This window comes from Pinus tabuliformis, chromosome 7, assembly GCF_031772625.1.
Source record: "Pinus tabuliformis cultivar Carrire ecotype Pingquan chromosome 7, CPIR1, whole genome shotgun sequence".
Lineage (NCBI taxonomy): Eukaryota > Viridiplantae > Streptophyta > Pinopsida > Pinales > Pinaceae > Pinus > Pinus tabuliformis.
The window spans coordinates 568,623,302-568,635,304 of NC_142293.1; positions in this window are offsets into that span (position 1 = coordinate 568,623,302).

The following is a 12,003-nucleotide window of genomic DNA, read 5'->3' on the forward strand; positions in this document are numbered from 1 at the left end:
TTTAAGGTCCACAAAGACAATCGTAGACCTTCACGAGGGTATAGAAGATGTTTTCATAGTCTCAACGGTGAGCTCTATAAGACTACCAATTTGCACGAAGGTAGATCTAAGTTATAGACGCTTGAGAACCACTTGTCACATATCCCTGGATGCAGAAACTTGGTTCTAGCATCCCCCAATACTGCTTTAGGTGAGACTACAGGCTGTGCTATGCAGGTTGTTGCCAAAAAGGCCAATAGTTAGGGTTTTGTTGGTTGGCATGAACAACTCTGAACTTGGGTCAGGCCCCTTAAGCCAACAAATGGTTCAGTTGCTGGGACCAGGATCTATTTGAGAAATGTGTGATAAATAGTTTCCTACGAAGAAAGAGCTTGATAAGTGGATTGGTCAGAAATCGTACACGTTCACAGCTTAGGAGAACATGAGCCCTAAATTATCCAAGGAGCAGTGGTTTCAGATATTTTTTTATACAAATGAGACCGACACATTCTTCTATTTCTTCCTTGAAGAGCAATACGAGTGGTTGTCTAAATTAGTTGATGGTCAAGGGACATGGAGGCTCGAAGGCCCTATAATGTGGAATCATGAACTGGTGCAACATCTGGAAGCATCAGGAATCAATATCACATGGTTGATCATACACTGGGAAGTTTTGTGAGTTATTTTGCGATCGATAGAAATATCAGCTATAGCGAAGGATCTTTAAGGGACAGCGAGGTAAGTATTTGAACTCTCTGAAGACTTGGATTAAAATTTTGTTATGTGAAAAGAAGGTTATGTAGTTACCTTGATGTTTGGGGCTACGCAAATGGGAGATTATTTAGAAGAAACAGAGGATCTATCCCATAATATAGTCCGTTCATTGAACCCCCTTTAATCGACGACGAAGGGACGCTGCTGACTACGCCATGAAGTGCAGTTTAGTTAATAAATCAGGGTATTCCGAGGATATCTCATCCATCCACGTCACCTCCACCTCTGCCTCCACGTCCACCTCATACACCTTCACCTACATCTCCATCCTTCAACATGGCAAACATGATGAAGATGCTGATTTTTAGAGGGAGGGGTACCAAATATCCGGACCAATTTTGGTTTGTCGTAAATGCTGTTTGGAAAGCACAATAGATCACATATGATAATATTAAGAAAGAATAGCTGGATACAACTTTACAACATCGTGCATTAACATGGTATATCAATTGATGACAGGGACTGAAGATCCAGACCAGTTTTGGTTTGTCGCAAATGCGGTTTAGAAAGCACAACAGATCATAGACGATAATATTAAGAAAAAACAGTTGGATATAACTTTATAGGATCGTGCATTAACATGGTATATCAAGTATTGCACTGATAACCCCAACGCGTCGTTGGAAAATACCCAGCTAGCTTTGAACATGAGTTCAGTAAGCCTAAGTCAGAGGCACAGTCAGTAATTGAATTTAAGGAAATCTGACAGAAGGTCAATGAGACACCTTGGGACTTTGATCAGAGGTTGAAATGCCTGATCAGGCAGGCTAATATGCAAATCTCAGATACCTAACATCACGACTAGTTTATAGCATCGCTCTTTCCACATTTAAGAATACCTTTGTCACAGCAGAAAATAGCAACGCAAGCGGAAGCCTTAGAGATCGCGATGAGGCTGGATGCATTGCCTATTCAAGATACGAACCTTGGGGTGCAACAGATTCACTCCCAGCTAGAAAGTCTGCACTTGGAGTTGCAGAGCTTGAAGAAAGGAAGGGAAGCTCAGTTGGAGGTGCGCGCTGAGATCTGGTGTTTGAAATGTAAGAGCCATGGACATCATAAGACCATTGCCTAGTCTTTAAGAATTATATTGTTGGGGGGGGGCATATACCCATGAAGCCTGAAAATAATGTTGGGATGAGCGAGGGAGTTGTGCTGTGGTGTGATATTTGTCAGGTTATAGGACAACATGCTACTAATAACTACCATCTATTACAAAAGTTTGTACAGACCCCTCAACAGTTATTTTGCAATTTCTGTAAGTCAATAGGGCACGATGAATGCCATTGTAGAAGTTATGAGATAATGATGGATAGGACCCCTACCTACAGAATGCAAGAAGACAACCGGCCTCAGCATCAGGGCGTAGGAGCAGTGCACAGAGGATTCCAAGGCCGAGCACGAAGAAGAGGCGCTGGACCAGGACGAGGGCGTGGGTAGGTCATCTGCTATAACTGTGGCGAAGTAGGGCACTTCACATAAGATTGTACAAACCCCACACATCCCTCATTCCAGTATTGTTGAAGGTTTGACCATGTCATAGAGGAATGTCCAATTCTTATGGAAAATATGCAAGAGAAGAAGGCATAGCCCCAGAAGCCCACGTAGAACATTAAGATGATGAGGGATGAGCCCAGGGAAGAGGATCAGAGCGTCAATATTTCCTTGAGAAGTGGTATGACGACAAGCATAGATAAAGGTAAGCAGCCTAAGGAAGATAGATGGGTATGCAAGGCTATTGAGAAGGAAGTCGACTTTGATCTGAATCACACTAAAGAAACTTTCTTGGAAGCAAAGAAGAACTTTGCTAAGGCCTCCACCTCAGGAAGTCAAGAGAAAATGCTGGAGACTATTGCATTGCAAGAAGTAGATCCTTCGATACTAGCTACCTTTCTGAAGACTTGTATGAAGTTATTGCGCGATCAGAAAGTAGTTGAAGGCTTGCAAGACTTAATAGAAAAATGCGCCAATAAGGAAAAGACTCCTACTGAACAACGCATAGTAAGGAAGATTGGTAAGCATAAGGCACGAATGGGGCATGAAATGAGGCTAACCGTGCAGATAGGTGACTATGAAATGGACCAAGTAATCTTGGATCTAGGGTTTGATGTGAATGTCTTGCCTAAGAAGACATGGGAAAGGATGGGGAGACCTATGCTACAGTGGTCTACTATTCAGTTGTGCATGGAAAATCAGTAGAAGATTATTCTGATGGGGTGCTTATATGGTGTAACAGTGGACATTGAGGCTGTGAGTGCACTGGTTGACTTTGAGGTTATTTAAATAATGGATGATAGTAACCCATACCCCGCGCTGCTAGGAATTGACTAAGCTATTGATATGAACTGAGTAATCAATTTGAAGAAGCGAAAGATGTCATTTGAAAAGAAGTCACTTAGGGTTGTAGTGCCACTAGACCCTGCAGAAGGAGCACATTATATTAAACCTGTGCGTGATTATGTAGAAAGCGACGATGATCTTGATCAGATATACAAGATAACAATGTGAGATGAGGATTGGATCAATCCTACAGATGATGGATGAATTGTGTGGAGCAGGGATAGCTCTTGTGCCTCAAATTCATATGAAGAGGTCAAACATTGGCAGAACAGGCTGCATGAAGTATCTACGCTCTGCTGTAATATGATGACCAAGTCGTTGAGGTGTGTCTCGACTGAGGTAAGGAATCTTCCACACTATGATGGCTTGACTGATGTGGAATTGTTTCTGGATGAAGTTGAAAGGGAAGTATCGAAAGAAAATCGATTCTAGGCATTGGGATTGGCACTGCACACTACGCCTGCCCGTTTGTGGGGTATGCACAAGGAAAGCTTTGTTGGATGGCGAGAATACAGAAGAATGATGAAGTTAAGGTTTGGGTACGCTAATACCAGGATGATAGAAAAATAAAGTGGGAAGGATGATCCACGTGATCATTTAGCATGATGGACTAAGGCTTGGGGGACAGAACCACAACAAGAATGGGTGCATATTTTCTGTCATACGCTAGATACAATCCTCATGAAATGGTTTTTCGAGATGGAACTTTTCCATGGAATGACTGAATGGGACATTCTAAGGGAAATTATTCTATTAAAGTTCAACTTCGAAGATGGGTTTGAGAGCATTGATGAGGCACTACAAGAAATTAAGGAAACTATATTCAGAACACTGAAGGAACGATAGAATGGACTTCGCTAGTTTGTGGTACATAGTTGTGCCATGCACTGGAATGTTATATGTGACAATTGAAGAAAAGGATGATCTGTGGAATATTACCATTATAGAAACCGAAGGACAACGTGAAGTCGAAGGACTGAAGGTGGAAAACCCGGATATATCAGAGCCTTTGAAAACTCAACAGGTAAACATTGGATCTGAAGAAGAACCTAAGTTTGCAAAGATAGGAGACTATTGGGACAAGGATATAGTTGATAAGGTAGCTGAGCTGTTGTGTGAGCACTAGGACTTATTTCCAATAAAGTTTTCAGATTTGAAAGGGATTAAGCAAAGTCTTTCGGTAGAAATCACATAAGAGAAATTTTTGGCCGACGCATTTCGAACCAACAAGTGTGGTTCATCTTTAGGACCAAATTGTTGGAGATTTAGGCATTATGAAGATTACATTGAAACCAGATGCAAAGCCTATTAAGTATCAGCCTTATCGACTGAATCCAAAGTATAAGGAGAAGGTGCGCCTAGAACTGGATAAAACGCTGGAAGCTGGTATCATTGAGCATGTAGAAGAATCAGATTGGGTAAGCCCTATGGTGGTCCAATAGAAGAAACAGAAGGGCGAGATATGCATATGTGTAAATCTACGGAAGTTGAATGATGCATGTGTGCATGATCTATTTCCAACACTGTTTACTAACGAAGTATTAGAAAATGTTGGCAGACATGAGGTGTATTCATTTACTGATGGGTTTTCAGGTTCATCAAATAAAGATGGCGCCGGAGGATCAAAGCAAAACAACCTTCGCGATTGAGTGGGGTTTCTTTCAATATAAAGTTATACCATTTGGATTAAAGAACGCACCTGCGCTATTTTCTCAAGTAGTGATCGCAACATTCAAGGAATTCATTCATAAGTTCCTAGAGGTATATTTTGATGACTGGACTGTGTTTAGGTTGGTGAAGCACCATGTTGCGAGTCTACGCCTCATGCTGGATATGTGTCGAAGGTATCAGATCACGCTGAACCAGAAGAAGTGTATATTTTGTGTCCCTTTTGGAATTTTTCTCGGCCATGTTGTTTGTAAGCAAGGATTGATGGTGGACCCGGCGAAGATCACTGTAATTGTGAATTTGGAAGTAGCTAGGAATGTGAAATAACTGCATGCAACATTAGGACACTGGGTACTACAGGAAGTTTATCAAGATTTATGCATAGATAACCGCGTCGATGGAGAAATTTTTAAAGAAGGATGCTATGTTTTATTGGGACGAAGACTGTCAGCACAACTTGCATGTCTTGAAGGAAAAATGGTGACAACACCTATTTTGGTGTTTTTGGACTGGAAAAAGGAGTTTCATGTGCATGTCAATGCCTCCTACATTGCGCTAGGAGAAGTATTAACACAAGCAGGTGAGGGAGAGATTGATCATCTGATAGATTTCGCGAGCAGGAAGTTATCCAAAGATGAGAAGAATTACTCCACCACAGAGCGCGAAGGGCTAGCGATGGTCTACGCGCTGCAGAAGTTTAGGCATTATTTGTTAGGTGGACATTTTAAAATGTATACATATCACTCTGTGCTAAAATACCTGGTCAACAAGCTTGTGTAGGGGGGGAAGCTATGTCGATGGTTAATATTGTTCTAGGAGTATGACTTTGAAGTGATTGTAAAACCTAGAAGGCTAAATGCAGGCCCAGACCATCTATTCAAGATTGAAACAAGTGAGGAACCAGGCAGTTTGGAGGAAGGATTGCCAGATGCGCAACTTTTTGCGGTACGCATCACGGATGATCATTTGCTGATATCATCCAGTTCTTAACAACGAGAAAAACTCTAGAAGGTTATTCAACTCAACAGAAGAAGGAGTTAGTAGTTCGCATTGTAGAATTTTCAGTAGTTTCAGGTCATTTGTATAAGATGGGGCTAGATGAGATATTGCGAAGGTATGTTCTGGAGTTTGAATGCGCTAGTTTCCTAGATGAAGCCCATGGAGGAGTGATAGGCGGTCAATATACAGGGGAAGTGACCACACAAAATATTTTATGCGTTGGATTATGGTAGCCAACATTACACAAGGATTCAAAGGCATGTTGCAAGGCGTGCGATGCTTGCCAAAGGATGGGACAACCTTCGCGAAGGGATAAATTGCCTTAAAATCCCCAAGTTTCATTGTAGGTATTTGAGAAATGGGCCGTTGACTTTATAGGCCCCATACAACCGCCAAGAAAGAAGATGGGCATGCAATATATTATTATTGTAACAGAGTATTTAACCCAATGAGCGGAAGCACAGCCAGTGAACAATTGAACAGTGGTCACTACTGCGAAGTTTCTATTCAAGTATGTCTTAACGAGGTTTGGATGCCCTAAGATTTTGATGAGTGATAGGGGTATGCATTTTTTGAATGAAACTATTAACATGATGCTTGAATAATTCCAAGTGTATCATCAGAAGAGCACGCCCTATCACCCCCAGGAAAATGGAAGGATGGAAGCTTTTAATAAGATTCTGGAGCATGCATTAACAAAGGTATGCAATGCGCAGAGGAATGGCTGGGACATGCGCGTACCTACCGTGTTATGGGTTTATAGGATGACCTGTAAGAAGTTGACAGGACAAACGCCATTTAGGTTGGTCTATGGAATTGAAGCAGTCATGCCAATGGAGTATATTGTGCCTAGTTTACGGATTGCAGCATTGACCAAGATGGCAGACCACAAGACCCTGGAGGAATAGATTGCATAGATCATGGAGTTAGAAGAAGATCGATTCCTTACAGGATTTCACCAGTAAGTGCAAAAGGAACATGAGAAGTCATGACATGATCAACATATTAAGTTGCGCACGTTTAAGGTTGATGACTTGGTGTTGTTATATGACAACAAGTTCATGAAGTTTCTTGGAAAGTTTCAAATGCACTGGTTAGGGATGTATGTTATTAAGGAGATCACGGATGGTGGCACAGTTCAGCTTGCAAAGTTGAATGGAGAACCATTCCCTAGAAAAGTGAATGAAAGTAGGCTGAAGTTGTACGCAGGAGACCCTGCCCCTGCGTGATGACTATATGGCAGCAGGACAATCTTAGTAATCTAGGCAGTTGCAAGGGATTGCGAGACTATAAACTATGCTGCTCGAATAGGTGAAGAACGAGCTAGAAAGGTTGCGAGACAGATGGCAGGGGTGCGACAGGTGAAGCTGCGCTGGATGAGCTACATCATGGAGGATGGTGTCGTGCAAGAGGGTCCTAAGGTAGTCGTTGAGGTTACTATTCATGATTTGATGGCCAAAAATCAGTTAAGAGGAGTGGGTAGGCACTATTTATGGTGAAAATATTTGGAGATATGCCGCCAAAGATGCATTTATTATCAGATTTTGGGGGGAATGGTCGGATTTGAATTCAAAACTTCCTATAAATTATGCGTGTTGGTCCAACGAAGAACACTTTTCATTCTAAGAGTTGGTTGGGCACTTTGCTGTCTGAAGCTTATGAATCGTGAGTTCTGGGAAGAGTTCGTGATGCACCCCTCTTTTGCAAACTACTCTGCAGCAGCCCGAGAGCTATTCATTGACCGAATGACTGCTACCAACCCCACCGAAGCCATAAGTTCAGAATCTGTTGTGTCTGACGCGCCGGGCTCTGAAAGTTCAAGTATGGAAGCATCAACCCTAATGCTTATCGCGTCAAGGTCGTCGAGGCCAAAGCAATTAGTAGCAAAATAGAAGAAACCAGCCGCAAAAGAGAAGAAGAAGAAGCCGGTGCTGGTGAGAATGTCACTGAGGAAGAATTCGGAGGTGCGTCAAAAGGAGAAAAAGAAAAAACAGCCAGGGATAGTGGTTGATTTGGAGGAGGGGGAATACTAAGGCATAGAGTAATTAGACTCTAAAGAGGTCGAGCCTATCTCACAAATCCCCGAGTATATTCCTCCGCGGATGGGAAAGACCAAGGTTACCAAAGACCCCAACTCCAGGAAATTCTCCATGTCGACACCCCTGTTGCCTGAACAGGTGGTATTTGAAGGTCCTACACTAGCACACATTCTAGTGCTAAAAATGGAGGATTGAGACCTCATGGACCATGAGAGGTTCCTGCATTTGACGACCCACAAATATATGATGAAGATATACTACGAAGAGACGAGAGTTACACAGTTGGAGCCCAGGGAGTGGGTCAGAGGTATTGAGTAGGTGGGGCTGCTGCACATGCTCTACGTACCACATTATCATAGATTGACTATCAACATAGTATGTGTGCACCAACTCCTCGCACAGGTGCATGATGGGTGTCTATGGCTAGGGGAGCCCATCCCGATCATGGACATGTTAATTCATTGGATCACGAAGCTACCTTCCAAAGGAGCGGACCCTAGGAAAAATAATTGGCGAACAAGATGAAGGCAGAGTATGGGGTTTTCAAGAAGTCGCGTGGATATTCTATCCTCTCTATCTAGGATCAGGCAGTGCAGTTCACCGCCCAACTTCTTGCGGGAAAAATCTTGAGAAAGTGTCGCTCGGACGAGGTTCTACGCTGGTAGTGTCACTCGCAACATAGTGCGCGAAGGGTGTCCAATATCATTGGACAAAATATCTGTGCAAGGAGTTCCTCACGAACTGTTGAGAAGCTCAGGAAGAAAGAAAGCCATTCCATTATGCATGGTTGTTGCTGTGAATTATGTTAGTCGCTTGGAGGTTGCCAAAGGATAGTCAGTTCCCCTGCACAAGGAATATTTACTCGAAGCAGCGTGGTTTGCGTCATTGTGGTCTACAAAGGATCTAGCAAGGATCAAGGAGTCAAAAATTTTCTCGATTCTCGTGGAGATGGACCTTCGGATGGTTATAAATCAAAGGCCAAGGTTGTCCCCAACCTTGTTCAAGCAACTAACAGCCTACGCAGAGTTCAAGGCTGATTTCCAAAATGTGTCAATTAGAGTGCGGAAGGACCCACAACATGTATGGCACAAGTTGCCCTATTTGGTCTCTGAGACAGATGTGCAGGAGATCATGGGGTGCTGGCTAGTAGAATGGCACCAACCCACGGGGCTTGATGTGGGCACAAGAAAGGGTGCAAAAAGCTCAGCTACGTAGAAGAGAAAGGACGTAGCTCAGAAGGTCGCGCATGCCTTGGCTGAGCAGTGTTACATAGTGTTACACTAAAAAATGTCACCATGACTATTTGTAGTTAGTATGGCTCCATCCACTGTCATACTATCCTCCTTGGCAAGTCTCATGCCTCTGCTCTTCATGTCAAACTTCAAGGAAGAGAGAAAAGTCATTTAAAGTCAATTATCTCTGGTACGCAGTTTCTCTCAGCCTTACCTGCGTGTACGCAACCCAAGTTCACAATACCTGCGTACTTGTACGCTCTGTATGTAAAGGGGTGGGTGCGTACCCCTGTAAAGGTCAAAAGGCACGAGTTTCATCTTAAAAAAGTTACTTGTGGTCATTTCTAGAGTCTTCTAGAAGCTTGTTTGACGTGTATGAAGCGCCTCCAGATGGTTCATGTATCCCTACCAAAGAGGAACTTATCCCATCAAGAGGGGAGCTATCCCATCCAAAGAGGGGCTTATCCCATTGATGGTGGACCTGAATAACTTCCTCTAGAGCACTATAAATACAGGCATTGGGCCAAAGGGAGGAGAGGTTGAAAGCTGAACATTCCTAAGGGTAGATGCTGCTGGAATTAGGACTTCCTTGTAGAAGCTTGTGAGGAGAGATTACCATCTTTGCTTGTTTCATTTGGAAGTGGGTGAGCTGATCAGAGTAAAGGAGAACTCTTGTGGACCTTGGGAGGGACTTGCACAACACCAAGGCTCAGGTTGTAATGGTTCCTTTTGTTACCTTTTAATACAAATAAGTCCATTCTTCTCAACAATTTTTTATTTATGAGTTGTTTCATATACTCCTTGGTCTATATGTTAAATATGTTTTATTTTATGTGATATTCAGGTGCTATTTAATCGTTTGATTGTTAGTGAATGCAGGTTTCGAAGAGAAGGAGGAGCTCATCCGGATCAACGAAGCTGGACTACTACAACAGCGTTGGGTTACAGGTAGGATCTAAACACTTGATTTCTCATATTGTAAATGCATATTTAGAGGAGGATTGCTCTTATTTGTCTTGTTTGTCACTAGAAAGTCTTAGGCTTCTAGGGAGGTCGGTTGTGTCCGCACTAACGACTCTTTCCGCATGACAAAATGGCAAACATACTGGGGAATCCATGAATGTGTTTGAGTTCTTTTTGATTTGATATTTTGGTCTGAGAAAAATCGCTTATTTTTTGGTTTTTGGCTGTCTGACTGTGTATTTGGGTGGGTTAGCTTAGAGTTAAATTAGATTTTTATTTTTCTTAGCTTTGCCATCAGTACGCAGCCTCTGAGTTAGGCACAGTGCGTACTTGTATGCACTACGTCTTTGTGCACAGGGCGTACCCGCACCTGTGTAAACTGATCACCTGCGTACCCCTGTCAAATTTGAGAAAATTTCATTTTTCCTCTTTTTTCTCTTTAGATTTTGTTTTTAATTTGTTTTACTGCCCAGATCCATTGGTTTACTGTCAGAGATCTTCACCTGAACTTGTCCCGTTAGTGTCGAGGGTTTTGGTGGAATTCATAGAGATTTTGCCTTAGGGTTTGATTTTTAACTGGTCCTGTAGTGACTTTGGCGTTAGAGGTTGTCAAACTTTGGATCTCCCTGGTTTTGTTCAACCCTCTTAGGAGTCGGGCCTGTCATAGAATTCACCCTTGTGAGAAACCTGCCTTTGTGTCTTCTCTTTGCGAATCTCGAAAAGTTTGTTGGTTAAAGCTTTGAATTTCATTCTTGAGAAAAAAGAACAAAAAGATTTCGATTTTGTTTTTTGATTAGTTTATGATTCTGCATGAACTGATCCTTAGTTGCATTTTGACTGAGTAAAACATCTGGGAATTATCCTTGTAGGCTTTTGCCCTCATTATTTTTTGCTTTTAGGTAAATTTCCTTTTAATTTGCTTTTGAGTGAATTTGATTTGATTGTCTTAGATTTGTTAAATTTGATTTGATAAATAGTTTTACATGCTTTATTAATATAGAAAAAACACAAAAATTCTTTTGGAAAAAAGTTTGCTTTGGTAGCATTTGTAGTCTTTTGGGAGAGAAAAGAAAATTTCGTGAAGTAATTAGTGGTCATGAGTTATATGTTTTGAAAAGATAAAGAAATTGTTTCTTTGATTGTCTTTGCCAAGAAAGTTGTTTTCTATAAAATTTGCATTTTCCAACTCCCTTAGCTAGGAGATTCATTGAAAAAGAAAAGTAGTGTAAATCATCTTAGGTGCATCTTTGTAGTGGTTGCAAGTCGAGTCTACACACCACCAGTTTCATCTCCACTACCTTTTTGTCTTTAAGAAAAACCATAAAATTAACGCTTAAATTAAAATCAACTTAGTAACTTTTATTTACTAGGGCTCTGAAACACCAATTTAGATCAGGCTAGTGTCTTGGAGTAGGAGAGTAATTAACTCTCCAAGACAGCAAAACCAAACAAGTAGCTCATCTTGTGGTAGGATAAATCCAATTGTTTCATTTGTACTCTGGGAAAGCTCCTCTTAAAGGAGAAGCACAAGCTCGTGTCCGAACTAGTGAGGGGATCAATCCTCCCTCGTTGGGAATGACGCCAGACACGCACGTATTACAAACGGTAAACCTCAGATTAACCATTGTCGAGGAGCCAGGGGTCACTTGTCGGTAAACCTTGGATTATTGTCAAGGAGCCGGCAAGGGGATTGAGCTTGATACTCTGCCCTTGCGTGCTGTCGGAGTGTAGACTGTTCCCCCAGGTGCATTTGTTGCTGTTGGTAACCTTAGTGACCATTATCTTTAGGATTCTACCGAGGTGAGGGTGGAGGGAAGATCCCACTGTACCTGGAGCAGACGTCGGCTAGACTCACTTGGATTTTCCGGGGGGTTCACTTCACTCGAGACGGTTAAAGTGGAGGAACTTGTGCTGGTCTATTCATTAAGCAGGTTGCCAGGGTAACTGTTCCACCCTCCACTTCTGTACTGAATTTGGCGATGTTGGGTTTCATCTCCAACTAGTGTTTT